Below are 25773 nucleotides of genomic sequence, written 5' to 3'. Positions count from 1 at the left end.
CACAGATGGTCGCAGACAGCAGTTCCTAAGTATGGCAGTTTGATGCCGAGATGCTGAGTGTAGTAACTGGAGAAGGAACATGGCAGCACTACTTGGGGTGTGTGTTCCCTCTGTAATAGCTCACCACAAAATGAATGCTGAATGCTGTTTTTGCTTTTCTTGTAAAGGAAAAAATCCTCTTTTGTTGTATTTTGGTTAGCAGAAACAGGTCTTAATGTAGTGGGCCTTTCATAAATGGGGAATGGCATAATGTGAACTTCTGAAAAATGGGGCATATTTGTATAATGTGTACACACACACACACACACACATATTTCCTGTAGGAACATTTGCTAATTCAGCGCCCTTGATGACTATAAAACTACCACAAATAAAAAAAATTGACTCTGGCTATGCTCACAGTTATGATTTATTACAGCGAAAAAATACAAAACACAGGAGAGCAGGCATGAGCTTCTACTGGGCCCCTTTGCAGGGAAGTCGCAGACCTGCAATGCCCAACAATGAGTTGTGACCTGTGAAGTATGCCAACCAGGAAGCTCATTAGAAACTCAGGGCCCAGAGTCTTTGGAGGTTGTCAGTCACCAAGGCAGTCTCTGGCTGGCACGGTCCCCGCTTTCAGCCCCCCAGAAGGAGAGCAGGTGTTCCGCATAAACTGTTATTTATATAGTTTAGGAACACAGATGAGCAATCACTGAATGGTGGGAACCCTCTGAAAATCCAGCTTCCCAAACACTAGCCAAGAGCCAATTTTGTAAGTAGGCCTTTCTGAGAAAAGCACTTGGGCCTGCTGTGTCAACTCTTTTTTTTTTTTTTTTCCCTGAAGAGGCCTACACCAAGTACGATTTATTTATCACACGATTGGGTCTGTCTGTGATGGGAGGATTTCGGGAAGAATGAGAGAGGTGGGCCTGTGCTCTTGAGAAGCTGAGGGGCAAAGAGGGTGCGGGTGACAGAAGACGAACTTGAACCCTTCATGGCGTCTTCTGGAATAGTGGGGAGCCCGTTCCATGCCTGGTGGCCTTCCGCCAGGCCTCTCTTTGGGAGTGTCAGAGAATGTGCTTTCCTCAGTGGAAGTTGTTGAGCCTGTGGGTGGTGAAAGGGATGGAAGAACTTTGTTAACAAAACCCAAAGCCAGCAGGAAGGAAGTGGTCTGGTTAGGACCAAGTGCTCAGGCAGGGAAAGACCGCGTAAGGGAGGAACGGAAGGGCTGAGCAGCAGTTTGAATGGACTTAGAATCCATAAAGCATCCTGAGCAGGAAGATGCTGTGGTCCTGACCATTTATTTTGGGGGGAGACGTGATGTTCTCTTTCCATCTGGACGGTTCTGCCAGGAGAGGGAAATCTTGGAGAAAACATTTCAAGTGCACTGATAAAGACCTTTACTTGTATTTCTGTTACTACTAAAATTATTGTAGCCATTTTAAGCCATCATTTAGGAACTGGAATGATACTGAAGATAAAATTCTGTCAGTCAGTTTGGTTAGTGTGAAATCCATAAGCACAATTAGCTGTATTAAAGAATTAACAGCTAGTTGTTTAGAGTATGTCTATAACCGTCCTCTGAATATATTGAGTGATGCCCCTACTGAGTGTATGTACTTATGAATAAGGGACTTAAGGAGATCCCGATGTGTATCTGAATCCCTTGGGGTTGTTTGGGGAAGAAAATTTGAGGCCCTGTGTATAGAAGTGACCGTGGGGGAGGCGCTGGGGGGCTAAGTTGGTTAAGTGTCCACTCTTGGTTTCAGCTCAGGTCATGATCTCAGGGTTGTGCAATCGAGCCCTGTGTCGGACTCTGCGCTGGGCGTGGTGTCTGCTTGAGGTTCTCTGTCTCTGCCTCCCTCTGCCCCTCCTCCTGCTTGCAATCTCTCTCAAAAAAAAAAAAAAAAAAAAAGAAAGAAAAAAAGAAAAAAAGAAAAGGAAAAGTAATGATCTTTAGGATTCACTCCTAATTCCTGCCATGGCAGATTTGTGCTACTTCACTCGTTCCAAGGTTGACCAGTCTCTAGGGATGGAAGTATGGTCAGTACTCATTATTTTCAGTCAAAGAGCCTAAGAGTAGCCATTTTTGTTTCGCTTTGTTTTCAAAATAATACTTTCTCTTGTACTTGTTCTTGCCAGAAATGGGTAGAGAATGTAGGAAGAAGTCAGTTGGTGGCGTTCTATGGGAAATGTGTTTTGGGCAGGCTCACGAGGAGCTCGGGCTAGAAGAAGTGGTTTAGGGTATAAATTAATGAGATGACTGTATTCGTGTTTCATCTTCTGTGTACTTGCGTACCTGGAACCTAACATTGCTCTTGTCAGGCCTCGGTTTCCCATGTGAAGGAAGAGGGAACGACATGGAGTACTTGCATGTTTGTGTGTCGAGAGACGGATAGGTGTGGGCTTACACTTGGATTTGCAGTGGCGTGTGTCTGATAGTCTAGGACTGCACAGTACATGAAAGTATCAAATCCAGTGCTACTCTCCCTGCTCGGGGGTGCTTTTGGGCTGACCAAGTATCTCCAAGCTTGCCTCTCCGAAAGTTCTCTTGTGCTCCTTTATCTGATCGGAATAAAGCAAAGGACCAATGCAGGCCGACTGCCTCGTCTTTTTCTAGGCTGACTCTTGGAGCACTGTGGAGTGTGGTCGCATAGAGGAAGAATGCCAAGAGAAGTAGGAAAACTCTGTTTCAGCCTCCTTGCTTAATCTGTGCTGCTTAGGCTTGGAAATCAAGCATCCTTTTCTTATCCAGAAAGGCCTTGAGTCACATCTTGGATTCTCTCGGGAGAAAACTCAGTTTTTTAATTTTTTTTTAAATTTTTAGATTTTTTAAAATTTTCTTTTTTAATTTTAATTTTTTTAATTTTAATTTTAAAATTTAAAATTTTTTTATTTTAATTTTTAAATTAAAAAAAATTTTTTTTCACTCTTTCTGCCATTTCCTTTTATTTACAGCTTGTGTGCGATGCAGATCAGTTCAATAACATGAGAAATTACTGTGAATCAAAGCATAAATACCTAAATACAATAGACAATCCAAAATGGACACACAGCACTCAGGCAGGAGAAAGAAATGGAATGTTCATTCAAACACACAGGAGCTTGAGATCTGTTGGATGTGGTTGTTATGGTGCCGTCTTTTTTTAAAGACAGGAAGAATTGATTTTGGTTATCGGGACTGCTGTGACCATAGTAGATACCAGAACTTCTGTGCACCGGTGTGTGACCATGTGAACAAAAGACCTTAGAGTGTCTGTTTTCAGAAAGCTTTCTGTGCATCAAGGCAGCTGTGAAAAGATTTGCTTTCCAGAGTCAAGCCCAGATTCGGCTCAGGACCAGATCCTAACTATCTAAAAATATTGACTGAGGACACAAAGTGTTCCAAATGTGGCTGTTCTGATTCACAGTTTTAAAAAAAAAGTATTTACAGAAAAAGTATGAAAGATTTTCTGAACTTAATAAGCTTCCGGTCAGTCTTTACTTCCAAATACTTGACTTACAGCTTTGACTCCTACATATATCTTGCCTTTTCAATTTCAAGATTGGTCAATTTTACCTTCAAAACAGATCTTTTTCTTTTCTTTTTTTTTTTTTTTAATTGTAAAAAGTTTCAGTATGTGCAGAGATGAAAGCATTTTGAAAGTAGTGGAGGTCAGGAAACTTCTAACTTTTTGGAATCAGCGTAACAAAATGTATACACTCTTGTTGAATTGGAATAGGTGATTAGTGTATAAGCAGAATTTACCCATTAGGCTTCAATGGGAGGAAGACATCAATCCATCATTGCCCTGACCCATGTCAGTTACTGTATTTAAAAAAAAAAAAAAAAAGTGAAATCCAAAGCCTCAGAAGAAATCATACAGTTCTGAAGAGACCGTGAGAGCTGAACAATGTAAAACTTTATCCAGAGTACACAGACATTAGTCAGTGCATGAGGATTTACAGTAACACCCAGAAGTTCCTTCTAAAGTACACATAAATAGAATCACAAAGCTTTTTGTGTTACCTGTTTTACGGCCTTAAAGAGTTAATGAACCAAATGAAAACTGAATCTGTTAACATCCCATCCTTCAGATCTGGATAAGATATAAAATCTACTCTCCTGTTCAAGGTAGAATTTTACGTGTCCACGCTTCTTAAGACACATTTAAAGAAATCATCCATTATCTTGGATGTTGTCTCTTCATCTTGTACATGAAGCACCAGTAGATTCAAGAGGCTTTGATCATCTAGCCAGACACTTCACATGTTCTTCAAACCCATCAGATTTGGGATCCTCAACATTTTATGAGTCAGTAAAATACAGAGTAGAATTCGCAGCTTCAGTGAAGACCTGTTTTTTCCTTGTCACACTGGGATGTCTAGATGCTGTTTGGATTGGGTCTAGAAGATCCAGCAGTTTAGATGTTTCTTGACCTGAGTCTCTTAACAGTAGTGATAGAGGAGGGAGAACGAGATCACGAAGAGTGGCTTTTGACTGTGGAACTCTGCCAGTTGCCATGTTGGTGGCATTATTTGGGTTTAGGGCAGTCAAGGTATTCTGGGGAGAGTTACCTGAAAGTGTTATAGCAATTGTTTGATTTGAATAAATCTGTGGGAAGAGGAGCAGCGCCAGAAGCAGCAGTGAGCCCTGTCAGAATCTGGCCACTGTCTCTGCCCGTGTACGACCCGTCAGTGTTGGGGTGCGGTGTGTTTCACTGGATGTGGGATGAGCGGAGAACCATTGGCTCGGGGCGGGCTTGGGCAAGGTTCTCGGGAGGGAGTTTAGTGTGTAAGATGTTAATTAAGGAGCACCTGTGGGACCATCTCACTGAGATAGGGAGATCACGTAAGCAGGATGGGCAGTGGGAGAAGCTGAGCTTGAAGACAACCTGAGCCAACACCGTGGGAAGCTTTGCAGCCCAAATCACCTGTTAGTGGCCATCTTGAATTCACAGGGCTGAGCCTTTATACCCCCATCTCAAGCAGTCTTTGGATGTAGAATGCCATGGGGAGAGCTTGTCCTTGGGCAAGATAGCTCTGTGCCCTTGAGACAATCCCTAAGGAGGCTGATGGTAAAAGCCATGTGCTCAAAACACTCCATATACCTGGGCCAGAAGTGCTTCCTTAAAGGGGAAAGTGGGTGGTGCATCTCCTTTGGGTCCACCCCACATTGGGTCAGTTTTAAGCATCGGAAATTTGTTGGGTCTCTAGAGTCACATGGAATGTGCTACATTGCAAGCCTCTGGAAATGACGGACCCATAGCCAGCATTTTCAAAAAGATGTTTATAAGTCCTTGAAATTCAACCAGAGAATTCTACCTGATTTCTAATCATAGTTTTGTTAGTAGTTAGGATAAAAATACAGAACATTGTCTTTTCACTTTTCTTAAATGTGTATTGTTATGGGAACTCTCTGTTTTAGGGCCTTCTAGGTTTCAAAACTTGTTCCGTGAAAGCTTTTTCAAGAACAGCTGGAACCTGTCAGCAGATATAAAGGGTTCTTTTCAGAATGAATAAAGACCCCACACCCGATAGAAATGATTCTTTGCTTTATCTCATAAGTGCCAGCATCCTACCCCCTGCATCAGCATCACACCCCGTTTACTTTACAAAAAAAAGAGCAAAAACAAACCAGTCACACTTTATAGTTGTACTTTAAAAATTTCACACTTCGTTGGTAATTCTATTAACTAATTAATCAAGGGAAGGATTAAACGGGCAGATTTTTATTTGGAGACTGGTGAACTTCCCCACAAGAAACCATTTACAGAGCCCAGCTCTCGGTTCAGTCGGAAATGAGATGGTTTTCCTTAGACATTAGCTTTTCTGTTCTTTTTGCCTCTTAAAATAGCACAGAGTTAACTCCCTTCCACAAAGCGTCTTCTAGCATCTGACGTCCACTCAGGAGCCATTCTGAGTTAATGTGTATGAAAGTAGTGAGGGGCGGTCACTGCCGCGTCAGATAAGGACACCTGCAGAGATGCGAACGACTGGGAGGGTCAGAACATGTGGACCCTGGGGTCTCTTACCGGAGGCTTCCCACCCCGTGAGTGGCTCTGCATAGTAGGGGGAACGTTGTCACTTCCCCGCCTTCTCTGGGGCCCGTGTCCTACCTTTCAGAGAAGCAGGAGCATGTGGAAGTCATGAGTTGGGACACCTCCTCTTCTTCCACTTTTCCTCTCCCTCCTCCCAAGTGAGCCATTCTCCAGAAGGTTCTGGAGATGAATTCTCAAGGAGAAGAGAAAGGTCCTTCTTGCCGATGTCCTCCAGTTACGGTTTTGTCCGCGCAGGAGGGAATGGATGGGTGTTCCCTTTGCTCCCTAACCCCGGAGGTGGGGAAACCCCTACCTCTGCATCCCTGGGGAATCTAGAAGGGCAGGCACCATGTTTCACCCCAGAGCACCTGCAGCATGGCCTGAGTGGTGAAGCCCGAGACTCCAGCATGTGACTTAATTCCTCTGTGTGGCTCAGTTATCTCATTTTTCAAGTGCAACAAGAAGTGCCCACCTCACCGGGGTTTGGCGGGGAGGAGTTGAGAGCAAACGTGTAAAGGGCTCACTCCTGTGCTTCGCAGGTGGGAGCTTGTGGAGCTGAGATCCCGTGGCTTCTCGTGGAGCCTCTGGGCCCCCCACCGCTGTGCCCGTTAACCCCATCAGGCTGTGGGAGGTAGGGCGAGGGCTTTTTTGGACACAGGTCTATGTCACTTCATTGTGAGAAAGCAGGGTGGGAATTTAACATCACTGTTAATTTTACGATGAAACTGGCTAGGAATCCATAACATACTTACTGAGTTTTTAATGTTCTTTTTTTTTTTTTTTTAAGATTTTATTTATTCATTTGAGAGAGACAGAGAGCAAAAGCATGGTCAGTGGGGAGAGGCAGATAGAGAAGCAGGCTCCCCACAGAGCAGAGAGCCGGATGCGGGGCTCCATCCCAGGACCTCAGGATCATGACCTGAACCGAAGGCAGATACTTAACAACTAAGCCACCCAGGCACCCTCGTGTTTCATGTAGAATTTGAAGAGCTCACAAACCTCTCTCCAGTGCTTTTTTTCTGTGTTCTGTTGTTGCACTGTCAAAATGTTAGTCCTTCTGAACAGCCGGAACACCAAAATGGTTTTTGTCTTAGAAATACTCCTTAAGGGGCGCCTGGGTGGCTCGGTGGATTAAAGCCTCTGCCTTCAGCTCGGGTCATGATCCCAGGGTCCTGGGATCAAGCCCCACATCGGGCTCTCTGCTCTGTGGGGAGCCTCCTCCCCCCCCCCCCCGCCTGCCTCTCTGCCTACTTGTGATCTCTGTCAAATGGATAAATGAAATCTTAAAAAAAAACAAAAACAAAAACAAAAAACTGCTCCTTAATTTATCTCTCTTGGTGGTTAGCGAATTGAGTCCATTCCTCGGAGGATAGGTCATCCCCCACACTGTGGATTTTCTAAGACTGTCCTGCACACCCTGTACCTGTTAGGGTTCATCTGCTTGTCCCAGTAGTTTTTTGCTTTGCTTTATTCTTTTAATTTTTATTTTATTTTATTCTTTTTTTTTTTTTAGAAAATATATATTTTTTTAATTTTGTTTATTTATTTGACAGACAGAGATCACAAGTAGGCAGAGAGGCAGGCAGAGAGATAGGAAGAAGCAAGCTCCCTGCTAAGCAGAGAGCCCGATGCGGGGCTCAATCCTAGGACCCTAGGATCATGACCTGAGCTGAAGGCAGAGGCTTTAACCCACTGAATCACCCAGGTGCCCCTATTTTATTTTATTCTTATTTACTTTTAATTTAATTTAATTTTTTACCCTTTTCTGTGACCGTGAGGGCATGAGGAAGGGGAAGAAGAATACTGAGCATAAGGTGGACAAGAACAAAGGCTTTGGAATTGGAGCTGACACCCCCCACCCCTTCCCCCTCCCACCCCCCACCCACCCCCGTAGCTGCACGACCAAGAGCAATTTACTTAATCTTTCCAAGCTTTGTTCCCCACATGGAGACCGGGGATGATACACCTACCTTATGGGCTGTGAGGATTATACCGAGTAAGATCACACAGGCGCTCGGCACAGTGACCGGTCCAGCTCAAGGCCTGGAAGTCCTCAGTCCGTGGCGGCTCCGGGGGCCGCGGCGCCCAGACACCGTGGAGGGGCCGTTCAGTGTTTCATACCCAGTGATGACAGGCGCACTGCTTGAAGAAGTGTTTGAACTCTCGCCCTCCGGAAAGTTCCGTTTCTCCAGGTGATCCCGCGCACCTGTGATACGACTGATGTCAGGGTATAAATTTCTCCAGCGCACCACTATTCCCCTTTCACCACGCACAGTTCACTTCTGGTATTAGTCACTGGACTGGGAAACTTTCTGGTTTTGATTGGCCAGTCAGGGTTCACCGAGGCAGAGGCTTTCCCACGATGGCCCCATATGTTCAGGAGAGGGGGTGTTCGTGAGCTGCGTGGGGCTGGAGGCCCGCAGCCCGGAGACGGCATTGCATTGCCCTTTGTAGCCACTCCCTGCGGATGGACTGGGCGGAATGATGGGTGTTTTAGCATCTTTGTTCTTTCTGTTTAGGTATAACACTAGAGCTGTTTAAATCACTCGGAAAATAACATGCCTGACATTTCTCCAGTTGGGAGGGAAAACACACACGCACGCACATAGCAAAAAACCTGAAGCAGTAATCCCCCACCTGTGACTGAGGAGTGCTTTTGGGGAGAAAGGAGAGAAAATTGGATGACTTAGGGGAGAAGAATTCTGAAAGGTTGCATGGCGGAGCATACATTAAGACCTCAGAAAGCTCAAAGGCATGATCGAAAGTGTGTATTAAAGAGGCTGAGATGGGCATCAGAGGGCACTTGGGGCCCCGGGTCTGGCTGCTGCCATGGCTTTGAGCGTTGATCACATGCACACTTCTGACGCTCTTCACTTAAGACACACACTTGACATTTCTCAGCGCGGAGAGCCCTCTAGGAATTTTGGTGTGGTGCTTAACAAGTACTGGAGACTAGAGATCGTGGCTTGATTTCATGTTGAAATCACTTTTCTTTCCTTCTTGTGCCCCTTTGTGGAAAGCCAGAAAGTCGTTCAGCAATCACTTACCCAGACCACTCTGGGTAAGGCGCGCCCCTGACTTTGAGCCGCGATGAAGGGTTATGCCGAGCAGCAGACTTGTGACAGAGGTGTAAACACTTGCCTCGTGTCATGCCTGTGTTCCTGAAATAATTGCAGATCGGCATTGAGCGATGGTAATTGCAAGCCACCATCCAAATCCCTCAGCGGACCTTTGTCTTTATGGGAACGCCCCAGAAAATCTTTTTCGAAAGCACCTGTTCTCTTTGATAATCGCCTCTTGCAGCTGCTGATTTTTAAGAATCAGACTCAAGAAAGGTGCACAGCCCAGACGGTCGCAGTCGCAAATAGAATATTTCAGTCCTGCGATAAATAAAATGTCTCACTTTGAACTGGAGAGTTCAAACTATTTTTCTTTGGAGGAAAGAATGGAAGTCTGTGAATGAAACCAATTCCAGCGATAGCTTTTATTATCAGTAGTTCTGCAGTAGGGACACAAACATATAACTGTGTTTATATGTTATATTATTTATATCATATATAAACGTTGCTGTGACCACTTGGGGTGCCCACTCTGTTCTGGGACCTGTTCTTCCTGGTTTTCCTCAACTCTCCTCAGTGAGACCGCCTTACCCCTTCTGCAGAAGACTGGGGGGCTCTTGCTTCCCTCTCTCTAGGGCCCAGCATGAGTGGGTATTTCTTCCTTGGACTTTGTAGAGCTGTGCCCTAAACATTGGGTCCCCGTGTGCTGGTACCCAGGGAGAATCGCCATGGCCTCAGTTGGAACATTTCTCTAGCTAGTTCTCTGTCTCACTTCCTCAGCTAATATTGCCCCAGTGGAGAGGAATCCAGAAGGTCCCTCCAACAATCCTTCCATGTTCCAACCCACTTTAGTAAAAGGAACGTTGTTCCTGGATGATTGTTACGTAGGGTTGTGTAGCATAGTCTATTGTCCCATGGGTTTTTTCCTGAACAGAATCCTAGAAAGGGGAAAGAGTCTGGGGTTGCAGTGAGGTTCTATTCAATCATGAATGATCTCTGCTTTGGTTCACTTCAAAGGGTTATCAAGCTACTAGGTTAGTTGTCTTTATTATGAGGTTGAACTGAGGGTTCCCTGCTGCTTTCACTGGAAGGCTTTGCGCTTCCTTATATAATTGCCCTGTGCTCTGACTTCTGTCTGTATGTGACTGAGCAAGAGACATACTGTGTCTCCCTCCAGCAGACCCATCCACCGTTGTCCCTGCTCCCCTGATGCCCTTGCCCACTTTCCACAGGCCCTGGCTGTCTGCGAAGTCACTGTCCCCTCACATTTGGGTCTGGATAACCGGACTTAACGGCAGGCCCACTGCTATTGGGAAAACAAGGCTGTCTCTTGTTTATACTGGTTTCTAGCTCCTGAAGGAATCCTGTCTTAATAATTTCCTTAAGGGGGTTGAGCCAAAATCTAGCGTGATGGTAGGGGAGGGTGTGTGCCTTTGGAAAAAAAGTCCCAGGTGACTCTGATAGACCCAACCGCCCGGTGCACTCATCTACCCCACTCCACCCTGAACACACACAATGACAATCTGCCCTCTTCTGCTTTGCTGGGGTGGGATTGTATGGATCAGCTCGTATTTTCAATCCATCCATGTTAAGATCTGTCAAGGAGGCGAATGGCATTTTTTTCCAGAGCTGTGTCCACAGTGGCGAATACACAGTTCCACTTTTCACTAACTCATTGTAGTTTGGAAGACATACTTGAGAAAAAGTAGATATAATATACTGAGATCAGACCTGGCCTGGCAGTAGGAAAGCCATGGCAGGCTACAAAGCAGGTTCAGCAGAAGCAGGCATGGGTGTTTTTCTCTCTTAGGCTGTTGTGTGACTCACGTAAATACAGAGAACAACCTGGTGGTCGCCAGTCGGGGGGTCGGGAGGGGATGGGGGTTGGGGGATGGGCCCAGTGGAGGAAGGGGAGTGGGAGGTCCAGGCTCCCAGGGATGGAACGGACAAGCCACAAGGATGAAAGGCACAGCGTGAGGAATGGAGTCAGGGGTGTGACAGCGTCGTACAGTGACAGGTGGTAGCTACATGCGTGGCGAGTGTCATGGAGCCTAGACTTGGGGCATCACCACACTATACACCCAGACTGATGTGACGTTGTCCACACTTTCAGAATAAAACCAGGTGACGCAAACATGCAAAGTACCGTGGTGGTCATTGTTACTTTGATCTCCGCAACAGCCTTATGAGGTCAGTACCATGACTGCCCCCATGTAACACCCCGGGAACTGGAGGCTGAGCGGCTGAGGTCCCAGGCCCACACAGCTACTGGGTGTCAGAAGTAGGATTCAAACCCAGATCCGCCTCACGATGAAATCTGCTCTTGTAACTATGCTGCATATTTCCTGCCTCCCCGTGCGATACTCAGGCATTCTCATGAACTAGTAGCTCCTTTAAAGGGGTATTCGTGGTACCAATATGCCTGTGGCCTTGTCTACACTGTGCCCCCAGGAAAGAGGAGGAGTGAGAACATCTAGGAGTCAGCAGTGAGTGTTGGGCTGTGGCCATAGAGGGAGGAAACATTTGCAGTCCAAAAAACCTAAATTAGTGGTCCTAAAACGTGAAGGATTTGATGCCTTTAAACTGCCATGTATACTCTGAAGCCCACTCGTCTCTTCCATAAGCTCCCAAAGACGCAGAACGATCCAGTGCCAGAAAGAGGGGGACATGGTGGTGCTTCCTATGCACTTTTTTTTGTTTTAAGATTTTATTCATTTATTAGACACACAGAGAGAGAGAACACGAATGAGAGGAGGGGCAGAGGGAGAGAGAGAAGGATGTTCCTCGCCAAGCAGAGTCCCAGGACTCTGGCATCACGACCTGAGCCAAAGGCAGATGCCTAACTGACTGAGCCACCCAGGCGCCCTACTGTGCTCTTTATTAAGCCACTGCCTGTCAGCTCCAAGCCCTCTTGGTGTCCTGCCCCGTGACGCTGCGGTTGGTACTCCATGGGCCTTATTCCTGCCTTGCTGCTGCCTTCCAGGAAGCTGCACTGGCAGGAAGCAGGGGAAGAATGTGGCAAGGTCAGAAGACGCAGAGGGCCTCGCACCTTCCAGCTCTCCTCCCACCTGCTCACTTGCAGGTCCTGCCTCTCCTGGAGCTCCTCCCTGGAACCCAGCACCAGCGAAGCAACGCCTCTTCCTCCAAAAGTTGAGCTGCATTTCCATGAAGCCTACCTCCAGGCTTCTAATTTTTTTTTTTTTTAAGATTTTATTTTTGGGGTGCCGTGGTGGCTTAGTTGTTGAGCATCTGCCTTTGGCTTGGGTCGTGATCGCAGGGTCCTGGGATCGAGCCCCTCATTGGGCTCCCTGCTCAGTGGGGAGCCTGCTTCTCCCTCTCTCACTCCCTCTGCTTCTGTTCCCTTTCTCACTGTGTCTCTACCAAACAAATAAATAAAAGATTTTATTTTCAAGTAATCTCTGCACCCACCATGGGGCTTGAACTTAACAACCTTGCGAACAGGGCACGTGATCCACCAACTGTGTGGACCAGGTGCTCTCCAGGCTTCCAATGTTAATCATTCTAACTGCTTCCTTTTCTTTCCTGTGCAGCTTCCATGAAACCTTAGAGTTGGGTGTCCACCCTTTCTGTTAAGCAGTTAACGACTCCCTATCTAGCTGATGATTCTCTGTATTAAATTCTCGCTGTTAAAATGACTGGTGTGATAGGTGTCTCCTGATTAGACCCTGCCTGATATGCCCATAGAATTCAGCCTTTGGGTGCTCTGCTTCAGTTTCGTTTCATCACGCCTAGTGTGTGCATTTTGGGAGCAGACCTGTGGGCAGCCTCTCAGGCACACTCGCCCGGCGCGGGGGATGCTGGCTTCTGGACAGGCTCCGAGGAGCACGAACATGACCACAGACTCGAAGCAGGGGGACCTCTCGTCTTTTTCTAGCCAGTGGTAGAGTGGGCTTCTCAGAGGCATGACCACTGTTGATAACACTGTCATCATGTCCAAAGGTCTTTGTTTTTGATGGCAAACAATGGATTTCAAACCAACTCCTCCATCCTTCATAAATAGCTAAGTATTCTGTAGATAGTAATTATCTTCCTTGCTGGGCATTTGCTACCTTATAGTGAATTTGATGGTTGACTCTCTGACAGCCGTTCCCAAATTACTAGTCTATGCCAATCACAGTGAACCCACTCTCCTTGTCAGAAGTCAGATTGATAACGGGCAGGTGGCCCATCCCAGACAAAGGAGGACCTGTTCTAGGGCCCCCAGCAAAGTTTTTCTTTCTATTCTAAGAAAGAGATGGCTCCCCCTTTTCGTTTTCTAGAAGATGCATCTGGATGTGACACTCAGACTACTCTCAGTACCGTTTTATATCTGTGGAAGGAGCCAGTCTGGGGACAAAGCCGTCCCCGAGGCTGGAGGGACAGAGCTCCTGGTTGGCCCAGGAGCAGCCCCAGAGATCCCATGCCCCAGTCCCTGGCACCTGCAACCGGGCCTTTGCATGTGTGATTAAGGGTGTGGGCCTTGAGATGGGGAGATTATTTTGGATTATCTGCATGGGCCCGGTGTAAATCAGAAAGGTCCATCAAATTGGAAGGGGGGTGAGGGAGAGTCAGTGTCACAGCGAAGCAACGTGAGAGCCTCGAGCAGTCTCCACTGGCTTCGAAGACAGACAGGGCCACACGCCAGGGAGTCCTGGCACCTTCTGGAAGCTGGCAAAGGCGAGGAAGCGGATTGCCACCTGGAGCCTCCAGAAAGCACCGCCGCGCTGCGGACAACCTGATTTCAGCCCGTGAGACCCGCATCAGACTCTGACCTCCAGAACTGCCAGACAGAGAGTTTGTGTCGTCTTAAGACACTGACTTGTGGGTTGTGGGTAATTTGTCACAGTGGCTGTATGTAGCTAACAGGAAGGTGAGAAGAACCTCCTCGACGACTTTGCTAGACTTCCACATCAGCCAACCCTGCAGTGCCCCCTGAACATCTCAGCCCTTGGGACAACCCTTTTCTGTCGTCTGATCCAGCCTGAGCTGGATTTTCTGCCACTCGAGGCCTAAGCTGTCCCAGTCGATACCGCCAGGCTTTGCGGAATACTGCGTATAAATACGGTAGACTGTACGCGAGTGTTTGTTCAACTGTGACGAAATGTTGGAAAAAACGCCCAGAATCCACATCTGAGGACGCAGGGCTGTTTTCTGGCTCATACTAGGTGTAATAACTTAGAACTGTTTTTTCCTTTCTCATAAAAGACACAAAAGATGTTTGGAAGGACGGACACGTTGTTTGAATGCTGAGGTGGCCTGGAACTTCAGCAGGTGTTTTTCGAAATTGCCAGATTCATTTCCTATCGTGACCTGCAGGCATCCACGTTCTCCGCTCCGAAATAACATTTCAGCAGACCCCGTGACCATGCCAAGAAGTGATTATTTTTACAAATCCAGATGATTTCCTAATTTAGGATAGCTCAAGCGGGGGAAGAAATGGAGGGAGACACAGGCTCTCTTTTCCCATCCGCAGAGAGTGGGAACAGCCCCAGCACTGGCTTTGACCAAATGTTGCTGACAGCTATGAAAGCAGTTATCACCGGACAGCTGCTCGGTGGCCCCCGTGAACCCAGCCGGAGGCTCAGCCCAGGCTGAGAGCAGAGAGGCCAAAGGTCAAATGCTATTTCGGTTGCTTGCCAAGCCTCCGCTCCACCACTTCTGGGTTTTGAATTAGTTTTTGTAATTTCTGCTCCAAAGACCATGCTGAGCCCCACAACCACCCTCTCTGCACTTCCCAAAGACATTTGCTCAGCTCTCTCCTCCTCCTCCCCTTCACCAGCCTAGGTCATGTCCCTGGGAAAACAGCGCTTACCTCAATATGGCTTCCAGCCCTGCCGGTCTAGTGGGACCCTCCTCTAAAGGTTGCGTATTTAATATACTTCACGTCCTTGGCTGTGATGGTCCCTCCCAGAATCTGGATCCTTGCTAACCACAGTTGTATTGTTGGGGTTGGCGTGGGGTGTGTGTGCTAGGGGTCGTACACCATACCCTGAAATCCCAGACTATGCTACAGAGGACTCATTGGTATGAGTTTTTCTTATGAGAAATGTATAGAACCCTAGTTAGACTCACGGGTTGCAGATTTCCCCTCACCATTGTAAGTTATAAGGTGTCGTAAATAAATTTAAGTGTCTTGGATGAAAGACTGTGCGTGTGTAGTCAGCCCACTTTGTGAATCATAGAACATTCCATCTCCAAGGCATATGACCATGTTCCTGGAGTGTCTGTGTTCTTGTCCAGATTTGGGGTTCCTCCTTCTCTGCCTTTCCCTTCCCGATTCCATAGGAAAAGGATCTTATTTTTCATTCAGCTGCTGTTGTAATTACTTGCTACGTTGTAATGTTTTCGTTTGTGCTTTTTTTTCTTTTCACACCCAGCCTGCCAAAATATTTTCCTTGCTGTGCATTCCCTGGTGTCCCAGGTGCCTTTACTGTTACTTATCTACTCTTGTAAAATCGCATACCTAAATATAAGATAATCCCTGTATTTCCAAAGAGAAGGCCCCACCCCCACCAAATGTCTTGCCCCACTTGGAACTTATATGCGTTCAGGGCTGTAGCAATTATCTATTTATAATCCCTGATTTGTCAATTATATATAATTAAGATACTCTGAAAAATATTTAGAAATACAGCCTTTTCTTCTTTCATTTTATGAGATAATTTTCTCAAACTCCACTGTGCCTCTTTGACACCAGTGTTTTTGTCACCCCATCTGTGTTAGAGCACCTTCCCATGGCCTCCGCTTCTCCCTTCTTTAGCTACTATCCAAATCTCCCTGTCGCCTGGGAGCAAGAGACTTATGGCACCGTTTATTTATTAATTCAACAAACCGATATCCAGCATCCACTCGTTGCAGAGTGTGCGGAGTGCTGGATACAGAGATCTATTAGAGCTTGTCTTCCTGGCCTTGGTCCCTCCCCTTGAAGGAATTTACCCTCTGGTGGCAAAGGCAGCGTTGTGAACAGAGAATTGCAATATTTTGTAAGAAAGATGAATAATCGGAGTCCCGGTATTGGAAAGTGCTGCATGGTGTCTGGGCTCCTGCCTAATTCAGCCCCGAGCATCTAAGTTCTTCATGATCTGTACGAGCATTGAACACAGTCATCGTTAAATACCAATAGCGTTTTCTCCATGGAGTAAACATGTTTTCACTAGAGCTATGGAAACTGAGCTGATTTATACCTACCTTTCTTGGTTTTCCTGGAGTTTTACAATGGATTGGATGAACCTGTAGCGTGAACCAGTGTCAGTGAGTCTCGGGGCCTAGGAAATTTACCCTTCAGATCCCCACACCAACTGTCAGCCAGGTTGGGCCTTAGAAATGAGAAGGGCCTAAAAGAAGACCTAGTTCCAGCCCATTGCACTGGGACACTCAGACAGAAGCATTATAATTAGGTAACTAAGAACCAGTCTTAAGAAGCAGAAAGACTTCTTAAAAAAGGCAGGGGGGTGGGGCGCCTTGGTGGCTCAGTGGGTTAAGCCGCTGCCTTCGGCTCAGGTCATGATCTCAGGGTCCTGGGATCGAGTCCCGCATCAGGCTCTCTGCTCAGCAGGGAGCCTGCTTCCTCCTCTCTCTCTTCCTCCTCTCTCTCTCTCTCTTGCCTACTTGTGATCTCTCTCTGTCAAATAAAAAAAAAAAAAAAAAAAAACAAAAAACGGGGGGTGGTGGGGCGCCTGGGTGGCTCAGTGGGTTAAAACCTCTGCCTTCGGCTCAGATCAGGGGTCCTGGGATCAAGCCCCATATAGGGCTCTCTGCTCAGCAGGGAGCCTGCTTCCTCTCTCTCTGCCTGTCTCTTGTGATCTCTGTCTGTCAAATAAGTAAATAAAATCTTAAAAAAAAAAAAAAGAAGAAGAAAGAAGCAGAAGGACTTTGTATTTACATTTCACTTCTTGGTGAGCAAAGATTTTTTTTCCCTCTGTATTTGGCATCTAAATTACATATGAGATCGAAGAGAACTGTTTTTCCCTCTTCCCCCACCTTGCCTCCATCAGTCTTCCTCTCACAACCACTCTTGTGTTTGAGAGAAGGGAATATAGGGTTCATTGTTTCAGGCAAAGACCCCACCAAGAAGCTCTCAGGTGTTGGGAATGTCTGGCATGAGACTCAATTAAGAGACTTAGACTAAAACATCAAAGATGGTTCCAGATTATGTTACGGTTACCACCAGCTGATGTTACAGGTTACTAGTAACCAGAATCCTAGTTCCCTACCAGCCCAGTCGTAATGAAGGTGAAATTGCCCTGGGGGCCTGTCTTCTCTGTGAAATCTCCATATAGTTACTCACTGTTTGACCCCAGGAGGATGGTTCATCGACCTAATATTGAGAGATGGGAGAAAGTGCTTCTGAGTTTTATTGTATTTTACTTTATCTTTTGGTTTTTTAGAGAGAGACCATGAGGGCAGAGGAGCAGAGGGAAAGGGAGAGAGAATGTTTTTTTTAAAGATTGTATTTATTTACTCCAGAGAGAGAGAAAGAGCAGGGGGAGGAGCAGAGGGAGAAGGACAGGCAGACTCAGTGCAGAGCGCAGAGCCCCGACGCAGGGCTCGATCTCACGACCCGAGAACATGACCTGAGCACTGAGCCACTCAGGCACCCCTAGTGCCTCTGCATTTTAAATGTAAATGGTCGAGATAACTTAATTGGATTTAGGGAAAAAAGCATACAGCAGATAACACCCAAACTAAACCAAATAAGAAAAAAAAAGCTGTCAAGTGCAGATTTTCAAGATTTTATTTTTTTTTTGGCGCAGTTGGTTAAACGACTGCCTCCGGCTCAGGGCGTGATCCTGGAGTCCTGGGATCGAGTCCCACATCAGGCTCCCAGCTCCATGGGGAGTCTGCTTCGCTCTCTGACCTTCTCCTCGCTCATTCTCTCTCTCACTGTCTCTCTCTCTCAAATAAATAAAAAAAAAAATACAATCTTAAAAAATAAAATCTTAAAAGTGCAGATTTTCAAAGCAGTGAGACTTTGGCTCAGTTTTCCAAGAATCCGGGGACTCTGTGTGTCTGTGTACATGAGTGTAGGTGTGTGTGTATCCGTGTGTGTTTACCTTACCTGTTCATGTCTTCTGAGGTATTCAAAAGTCAATGATCATTTGGGGAAAACCCCATGCCTTGGGTTATCTTCCCATGTTTCCTTAAATACTCATTTTTTATTGAGAGGGAAATCGTAAAGACAGGTATATTGATAAGATCAGGAAGTGAATTTGGACATGTGTATTGCAGGAGCTAAATGAGGACTCTTGGACTAGACATTCTAGTTACTTGTAGCTGACACAGAGTATTTTAAGTCCCTGTAAGTCATTAGAAACCATGAACTGTAGCAGAGGCCACGTTTCTGTCAGAAGAGCATTTACTCAGGAAAATTACAAAAACCGCTGTATCCAAAGGGAATTCGTGCTTACTTGGGGAGATTACATTAAACACGGAAATGATGCTTCGTGTTGAGTTCTTCCACTGGGACCGTTGGTCTCTGTAAAGATACCCGTCTCATGCATCCTCCGTAAGAGAGCGTGAGAGGAAAAGGTGTGACAGCAGTGCCACCTGTGGCCCTGTTTCTCTTCCACAAGGAGACAGCTTTAAGCACCAGGAGCTGGGACTACCCTGTGAGTCAAACTGTTGAGACGGTAATGGGATTACGGTGAGGATTAGGCCTGGGGAAAGGGAAGATAAATGCTGAGAGGGAGAAAGAGTGTAAACAAAGGAGAGAATTGTGACGTGGAGCTCCTGCCAGAGGTTTTAAGGGATCAGATCCGTGCAGGTGCCCTTGCTTTAAGACGCAGTGAGGAAGTGATGGGAAGCAGGCTGTCTGATTTACTCTTGGAGTCCCCGGCTGCACCCCAGGTCTGGGGGCACAGTCCGTGCTCCTTACATGCTGGTTCTGAGGTTGGAAGCAGGAGAAGGTTCCCCCCCTGCAGGAAGGCCACCAAAGAGGCTGTGTCTCGGGACCCCAGCTGGCCTTTCCTCAGTGGCTGGGTAGGGGCAGATCTTGCACAACAGGCTGAGATGATTATGGGAAGCCAGTTCACAGGTCCCACTGCCACGAGCTTGTCTTCGCTAGAGGGGCAGGACGAACCAAATTTTCTAAAAGACAAAATAAATCATCCACTTATATGATGCTGGCTAAAAAGCACGCCTGTGAGCCTTGGTAAAAATCAGAGACTTGAATGGCATGGCTATCGTCAATGCGTTATTGGCCTTTGTTACCTTGTGTGTATGTGTGGTGGGGTTTTTGAGATGGGACTCACCTCTAGTAAACTTTGTCCTTTTTAGGGGAGCAGTTCTATGCGTTTTGACAAACATGTGCAACCGGGGTACAGAACAGGTCCATCGCGCCCAGAAACTTCCCTCATGCCCCTTTGTGGCCGATTCCTCCTCTGTCCCCTCCCCCTGTGTCACCGATTTGTTTTCTCCCATTCCAGCTTTGCTTTTCCAGAATGGAATAGAAATGGGGTCAGGCACTGTGTGGCTTCTGAATCTGGCTACTTTCACTGAGGCGAGAGCGCGTCTGAGCTTCGTCCAGACGGGTGCCTATATCCGGAGCCCATTCCTTTTTCTTGCTGGTGACTGTCCCACCGTATCACTGTACCAGCTTGTTGATTCATTCACCAGTGCAAGGACAGTGGCTTGCTTACAATCTTTGGCACTCTTGAATAATGCCATCACAAACAATCATGTTTAGGTCTTTGTGAATCCCTGTTTTTATTTCCTGTGCGTATTTCCTTGGGATAGGCTTTCTGCTCTCCTTGGAGAGCATAAGATCAGTTTTCGTGCCGTCTGCATTCCCGCCAGCAGTATATGCAGGTTCCTGTTGCCCCTCATTCTTGCCAGTGCTGGTATTATCATTAAAAGCATTTTTTTAAAGCCGGTTTTAGCACCTCTTTAAAAACTGATTCCTGGGGTGCCTGGGTGGCTCAGTCAGTTAAGCATCTGCCTTTGGCTTGGTTCATGATCTGGGTGCTGGGATCAAGCCCCACATCTGACCCCTTACTCAGTGAGGAGCCGCCTTCTCCCTCCCCCACCCCCACCCTGTTGTGCTCTCTGTCAAATAAATAAAACCTTAAAAATATAAAAATTGGCTGCATTAATACTTTTGATAATGTAGAGAGCTTAGCCCTTCCTCTTCAAAAGCAAAATCTCTTTCTCAGAAGAGTGAAAGTTTTGCCTGAAGGTCATTTAAAAAATAATCAGCCCCGGTTCTCATTATTTAGCGTACGTGTGGTCTGTGCAGTCACTGTGACCACTGAATTTGTGACTACTGAACCATCGATCCCAGGGGATGTCCAAGGTAAGGTTCCTAGGAGGCTCTGGTCCCAACATTTTGCCAGTTGATCAATATGTAATCTTCTCTTAAGTGTGTTTCCGTTTAAAGACACGTTCTGTAATACACCGTTGATTCAGTTACGCTGAATTCGTGCATTAATCTAATGCGTGCGTTCACTCCATAAGACACATCCCACCCTGTGCTGGGGGGCCATGCCTAACCACCCACAAAAAGCACAAGAATGTGAAAACCACGGCACTCAATTGGCCAGGAAACTGATAGTTCCAGTGCGAGAGCCGACACAAGAAGGCCGAGCCATGTCTGGCTGGGAGCTGGGACCTGGGACCTCAGCTGGGAGTTCGGTCAGATGACTCAGATTATCTACGCTCTGCTCGTGGCCAGGAATGACTGCGCAGGTGTCACGGGTATCGTTCTGGGGGTCGCAGATGCAGTTTAGCAAGTGGCGAATTCACCTCTGTTTTTCTGTCTTCCAAAATGCTTAACATTCGGCTTAATTTAAACAATGATTTGTCGTAGCTTGGTTTTAAGAGCAAGCAGCGGCCAGTGTTTTTACTCGGAGAAATTGACAAGGAAATTAACCTGCCAAACCAGGGCCACTCAGTGTGGAGATTGCTTTAAAACCACTTCAAGACCTTTCCAAGATTTCACCCCCACGGCAAAGTCTTGCTCTTGACTTATGCTGGAAGATCACATGCACCATTCAAACATATTAAGCATACACTTCATTCTTAAAAAGTAATAAGAAATGTTCAGCTCTGAATTTTATCTTAGTAATAGCTATAGGGCATGTGTTTAAATTCACAGAGACAGATTAATGCACTTACCAAACGCCCATTGCCTAAAAGTAATTATAAGTTTTCTAGATTGATTGCCAATATGATATAGGTCCCAAAGAAGTCACCCCTCTTTACCGAGACAGAACAATAAATTGGTTTTCCTGAATACAGTTGGTAAAGAATCCAAGTTCCTGACCTCGAATATTTCGCTGGTAGTGTTCTGTGCAGTAGGGAACAATCAGGATGACATTTGCTGAAAAGTTGGAGATTTATAACATAATAGCTTGAGCATATGTGCCAAAAAATAAAAATCTTAAATCCTATCAAATCAAGATTAATCACCTATTAAAATACTAACAAATAGCACAGTACAGGTGGTGTCATACGCCATCTCTCTTCATATATTGTTACAAAACAAACTATCCTGGCAGTGACATGAATATCACGCATCTTCTGTCTCGCTCGCAGTGGGAAAAAGGAAAAAAAGAAAGGCTACTCAGTCATTCTCGGTGTGGATCTTGGCATTTCATTAGGGAGTGCTATCATAAGCCCTTTCACCGAAAAGCATACGCAGCTCTCTGGAAACTGCTAAATTTCCTGGCTTTGTACTACTGCCAAAAAACTGTTGCTTCTCCCGTCATTAACTAGTACATATTTATTCCTCTCTATCTTTGTAGAGAGTAACCCATGCAGCACTCCCATGAAAAGGAAAACAGTAGTCTGCTTCCTCCCTCTCGTTAGCTGTGCCGAAATTAATCCCACGGGCCAATGTCTTCTTTACATTCTGCTTTAATTTAGTACTTGTAACCGTGGACCGAGTGGTAACAGAAGACCCCGGGACAGTGTTCATTGTGTCTCTCCGTGAAGATGGTTTTTGAAGTTTGTGGGAAAGCGGCTCCCGAAACTTTGTCATTAAACATTCCTAGTAGGCTAGAATAACAAGTTGCTAAGTTGGCTTCCAGCAAATGGCCAGGCAGTCAGCAAATATTGAGTGAGGATCTATGTGCCAGCATTCTTCTAAGCTCTAGCAATCCCGTGGCAAGCAGCATGGTCCCCGACGCCTGTGTGATTGCTCCCATTTTTGTGAGCTGCCTGTTTCTGGTTAAAACGTCTTCTTGGGAGACGGCAGAAAACAAGCGCAGAAAATGACTTTCGGAGTATTCGCGTACCTAGACTATCCTCGTGGTTTAAAAAAGTAAACTAGAGGGTGGTAAGCATGTTATGATCTTTTTTTTAAAAAAATGCAAGATTTTGGAAAATTTAATAATTAATGCACACTTGCACGAAATAAAGCCCATTGGCAGGTCAATCCTTTTTTTTTTTTTTTTTTTAATTTGTGACTCTGGGACCAGTTTTCTTAAACAAGCGAAGGTGCCTTGCCTGCCTGCATGGTGTCTTCAGGCTCTCCCTTCCGACAGTTTTGCCTTCCTCCCTGTCTTCAAAGATACCCAGCAACGTGCCGTTCTTCTCCCGAGACGCCCAGACTCGCTGCAGATAGCGACACAAGCCGTACATCTTCACTTGTTCTCACAAAACAAACTCTTGAGCAGTGACATAAAACATCATGTCTCTTCTTTCCCACTCGCAGTGGGAAAAGGAAAAAAAAACGCTCCGTGGTCATTTCTCTTTGTGGATTTTGGCATTTCATTGGAAAGTGCCAATAAGTACTCATTTTTTATGCTCTTCTGGAAAGCTCTGCTCAGCCTTCCAAGTCACAAAGCGAACTGAGGCCCTGATGGTTCTCCAGGCTCAGGTCAGAAAGGTGGGAAACTTTTATTTTTGTAGGCAGGGAGCTCATGAATAATCCACTTGCGACCTCCTTCACTGCCCCAAGCCCTCCTCTGCAGCCAGCCTCCCTGCTCCAAGAACTCCACATCAATCTGTCGCTGACCGTCAGCAGAGCAGCAAAGCGCCAGTGTTATTGTGAACCTCCAGTGGAACGCCTTGCCTCCCAGCTGGTGATCAATCTGGGTTAGACGGCAACATGTTCGCCTCTACAAATGAGCTGGACCCCTCTGCCACGTAGCTCTGCCAACTTTTGAAAGAAAGAGTCTGTTTCAATTCTTTTCGGGGGTAAAGACAAAAGGTCTGTCTCCCTTTACACAACCAGCTATTGAAAAATCCATGCAAATATCCACAGCCAGGATCCTAAGGAAATCATCTGGAGAGGTCAGGAAGTTGCCTCTTCCCCACCCCGAAAAAAAAAAAAAAAAAAAAAAGAATTTATGTTAAGTGTGCATTCTCACACACACACACACACACACACACACACGAGAACTAGCCTTTTGGTTTTCTTTTGTAAAGATGATGTGTTCACGATAAGAATTGTACCATCTCTCGAGACTTCTCGCTTCCAGATGAGCTGGTCCTGGGTTTTAGGATTTTTAGTTTGCCTCTCTAAGCTCCAGGTGAAGCCAGCATTGTGATCCTGCCTTGAACAGAGCTACAGAACTTTCCCTGGAGGGCTAATATTACGAATTAAGGTAGAATGACCAGGTCTCTGCTGGAGATGATTCTGCTGAGTCCATGCTAATTGGACACAATGTGTCTTACTTGTTGCAAACTTTTTTTTTTTTTCAAGATTTTTTTTATTTGAGAGACAGAGCATGAGAGCTGTGGGGAGGGGCAGAGGAAGAGGAACAAGCAGAGTCCCTGCTGAGCAGGGAGCCTGGCATGGGACTCGATCCCAGAACCCTGGGATCATGAGCTAAAGGCAGACGCTTAACCAGCTGAGTGACCCAGGCATTCCTCTAGTTGTGAACTTTTGGAAGATCTTTCTTAGAGTTGGCTAGTGCAGAAGGGGGCCAGCATGGTCCAGGAAGCGTGGCACAGCGGAGGGACTGAGTTGGTGGACGTGAAGGAGCAAGTAAGAGTGCAGTGTGTGAAAGGTTAGCAGACGAGGGACGGAGTGAGCCCCTGTGCACGGGGGCGGAAGTGCGAGGACGGAGTTGTGTGCGGCGCCCGAGTGGCTCAGTCAGTTGTGCATCTGCCTTGATTTCAGCTCAGGTTGTGACCTCAAAGTCATGAGGTTGAGCCCCGAGTCGGGCTCCACAGTTAGCATGGAGTCTGCTTGAGATTCTCTCTCTCCCTCTGCCCCCTCCCCACTCGTGCTCTTTCAAATAAATTATTTAATTACTTAATTAAATTAACATTTAAAAAAAATAGAAGAGTCACGTATTATTTGGTGGGGGTTTCATAACACAACTGATTGTTCTTTCTTGTCTATGATCATCCCAGCCCCCTGGATGGACAGATTCTGTCACTGAGTACAGAGATATAAAGGAGCAGAGAGTTTTGCCCCTTGGTCAGGGGAGGCAGGATGTGTCATTTTTCCAGAGACAGTGGGGCTCTAAAACTGAAGTGTAGATGGGCTAGAAAGAGGGGGCTCTGGAAAGAGTGGGGAGAGTCACTTTGGCCTCAAATGGAGGCTGAGCTGGGCCATTGTCCTTGAAGAAAGAGTGTGTGGTAGCTTTGGGGACATGGGGCCCGGTGTTCTAAGTATTGGGAAACTGCAGAAGATTATTCAGAATGACAGTGAGCAAAAGAGGAAGAAAAAGTGATTTGCATGGATTTCACTGGGCGGTGATTTGGAATATCATGATGTCTGTGGCCAATTGGATTTGGAGGGAAGCATGGACAAGGATGGTGATAAAGAAGGGAGGGAGGGGTACATTGGAGAAAAAGAAAGGAGGAATCTGCAGGCTTTCGGGATGGATCCAAAGGGAGGTCTGAGGGCCGTGGGGTAAATGAGAGGTGACTCCCAGCCCCGGTGAGTAATGGTACGAGGGACAAATCTCCACATTTCAGAGTCAGAAAATCTCTCTAATGTCATCTTACTCAGTAATTCTCCCATCTATGATCTCATGGAGTAATTCGGGTCAGAGGTCATTAGACTTAAAGGAATTATCCCATCTTTTCTTATGGCCTCCCTTCTTCGTGCATTTCCTGGCGACACCTTCCAGGGCTCTGCACGTGGGCTGGTTTATGCCACCACCATGCCTGGCTGCCAGCTTCCTTTTACCTGTCCCGACCATGGTTGGAAAAATCCCACGTGTCTTCATTTGTCACATATACCAGGGGATATTCTGGTGAGAATTTTTTAATGGATTTTAAAAAAGGCATATGGCAGAACGTTCCAGCTCCAGAACTCCCCCTCGCCCAATCAGGAAGGCTGGTCAGCAGTCCTTCCCTGATAAAAATGACAGAATTTATATGGAGGAGAGTATAATAGTGGTAATTCATAGCCGTTACCCCGGTATGGAGAGGATACGGCTATTGGGGATAAAAGTTCATTTTGCAAAATGGTTAAAAAAACCAGAAAAAAAACCCAGCCTTTTAGTTGTTCACAACTCGATCTCGTCCAGCTGTGTTGCACCCTGCTGTGCTAAAGTAGGATTGTGTTAATAAGCCTTGGTCTCTGTTAAGACAGAGACTGTTAGAATCAAAAGTAACAGTCTTGCCATACCCTGCATTATTGAAAAATCATCCTTTGTGTTTGATTCAGTTCTACATGCCGCATTAAGGGCTTGGAAAACGTTATCTAGACTCGGGGAACAAGCCCCAGTGGAGCTGGCAAATAATGTCAGTCCCAGGGTATAGAGCAGGGCTCAGCAGACTGGGGCCCACTGCCTTTCTGCATGGTACACAAG

The 25773-nt window shown here is 46.3% G+C and overlaps 1 protein-coding gene and 1 long non-coding RNA gene across 3 annotated transcripts in view; one reads left to right on the top strand and one right to left on the bottom strand.

The window, feature by feature from the left end:
- The window catches only part of STX8 (syntaxin 8), a 246147-nt gene that overhangs the window by 72899 nt on the left and 147475 nt on the right, over positions 1–25773 (top strand). The gene's annotated exons all lie outside the window — the stretch shown is intronic.
- LOC122906753 lies at positions 392–6515 on the bottom strand. Its single transcript, XR_006384605.1, has 2 exons — positions 6081–6515; positions 392–1086 (listed from the first exon to the last, which is right to left on the bottom strand). It is a non-coding gene; the product is annotated as an uncharacterized LOC122906753 (long non-coding RNA).

The sequence above is a fragment of the Neovison vison genome, chromosome 5 (assembly GCF_020171115.1).
Source record: "Neovison vison isolate M4711 chromosome 5, ASM_NN_V1, whole genome shotgun sequence".
Taxonomy (NCBI): Eukaryota; Metazoa; Chordata; class Mammalia; order Carnivora; family Mustelidae; genus Neogale; species Neogale vison.
This window is presented reverse-complemented; position numbering and strand designations above follow the sequence as displayed.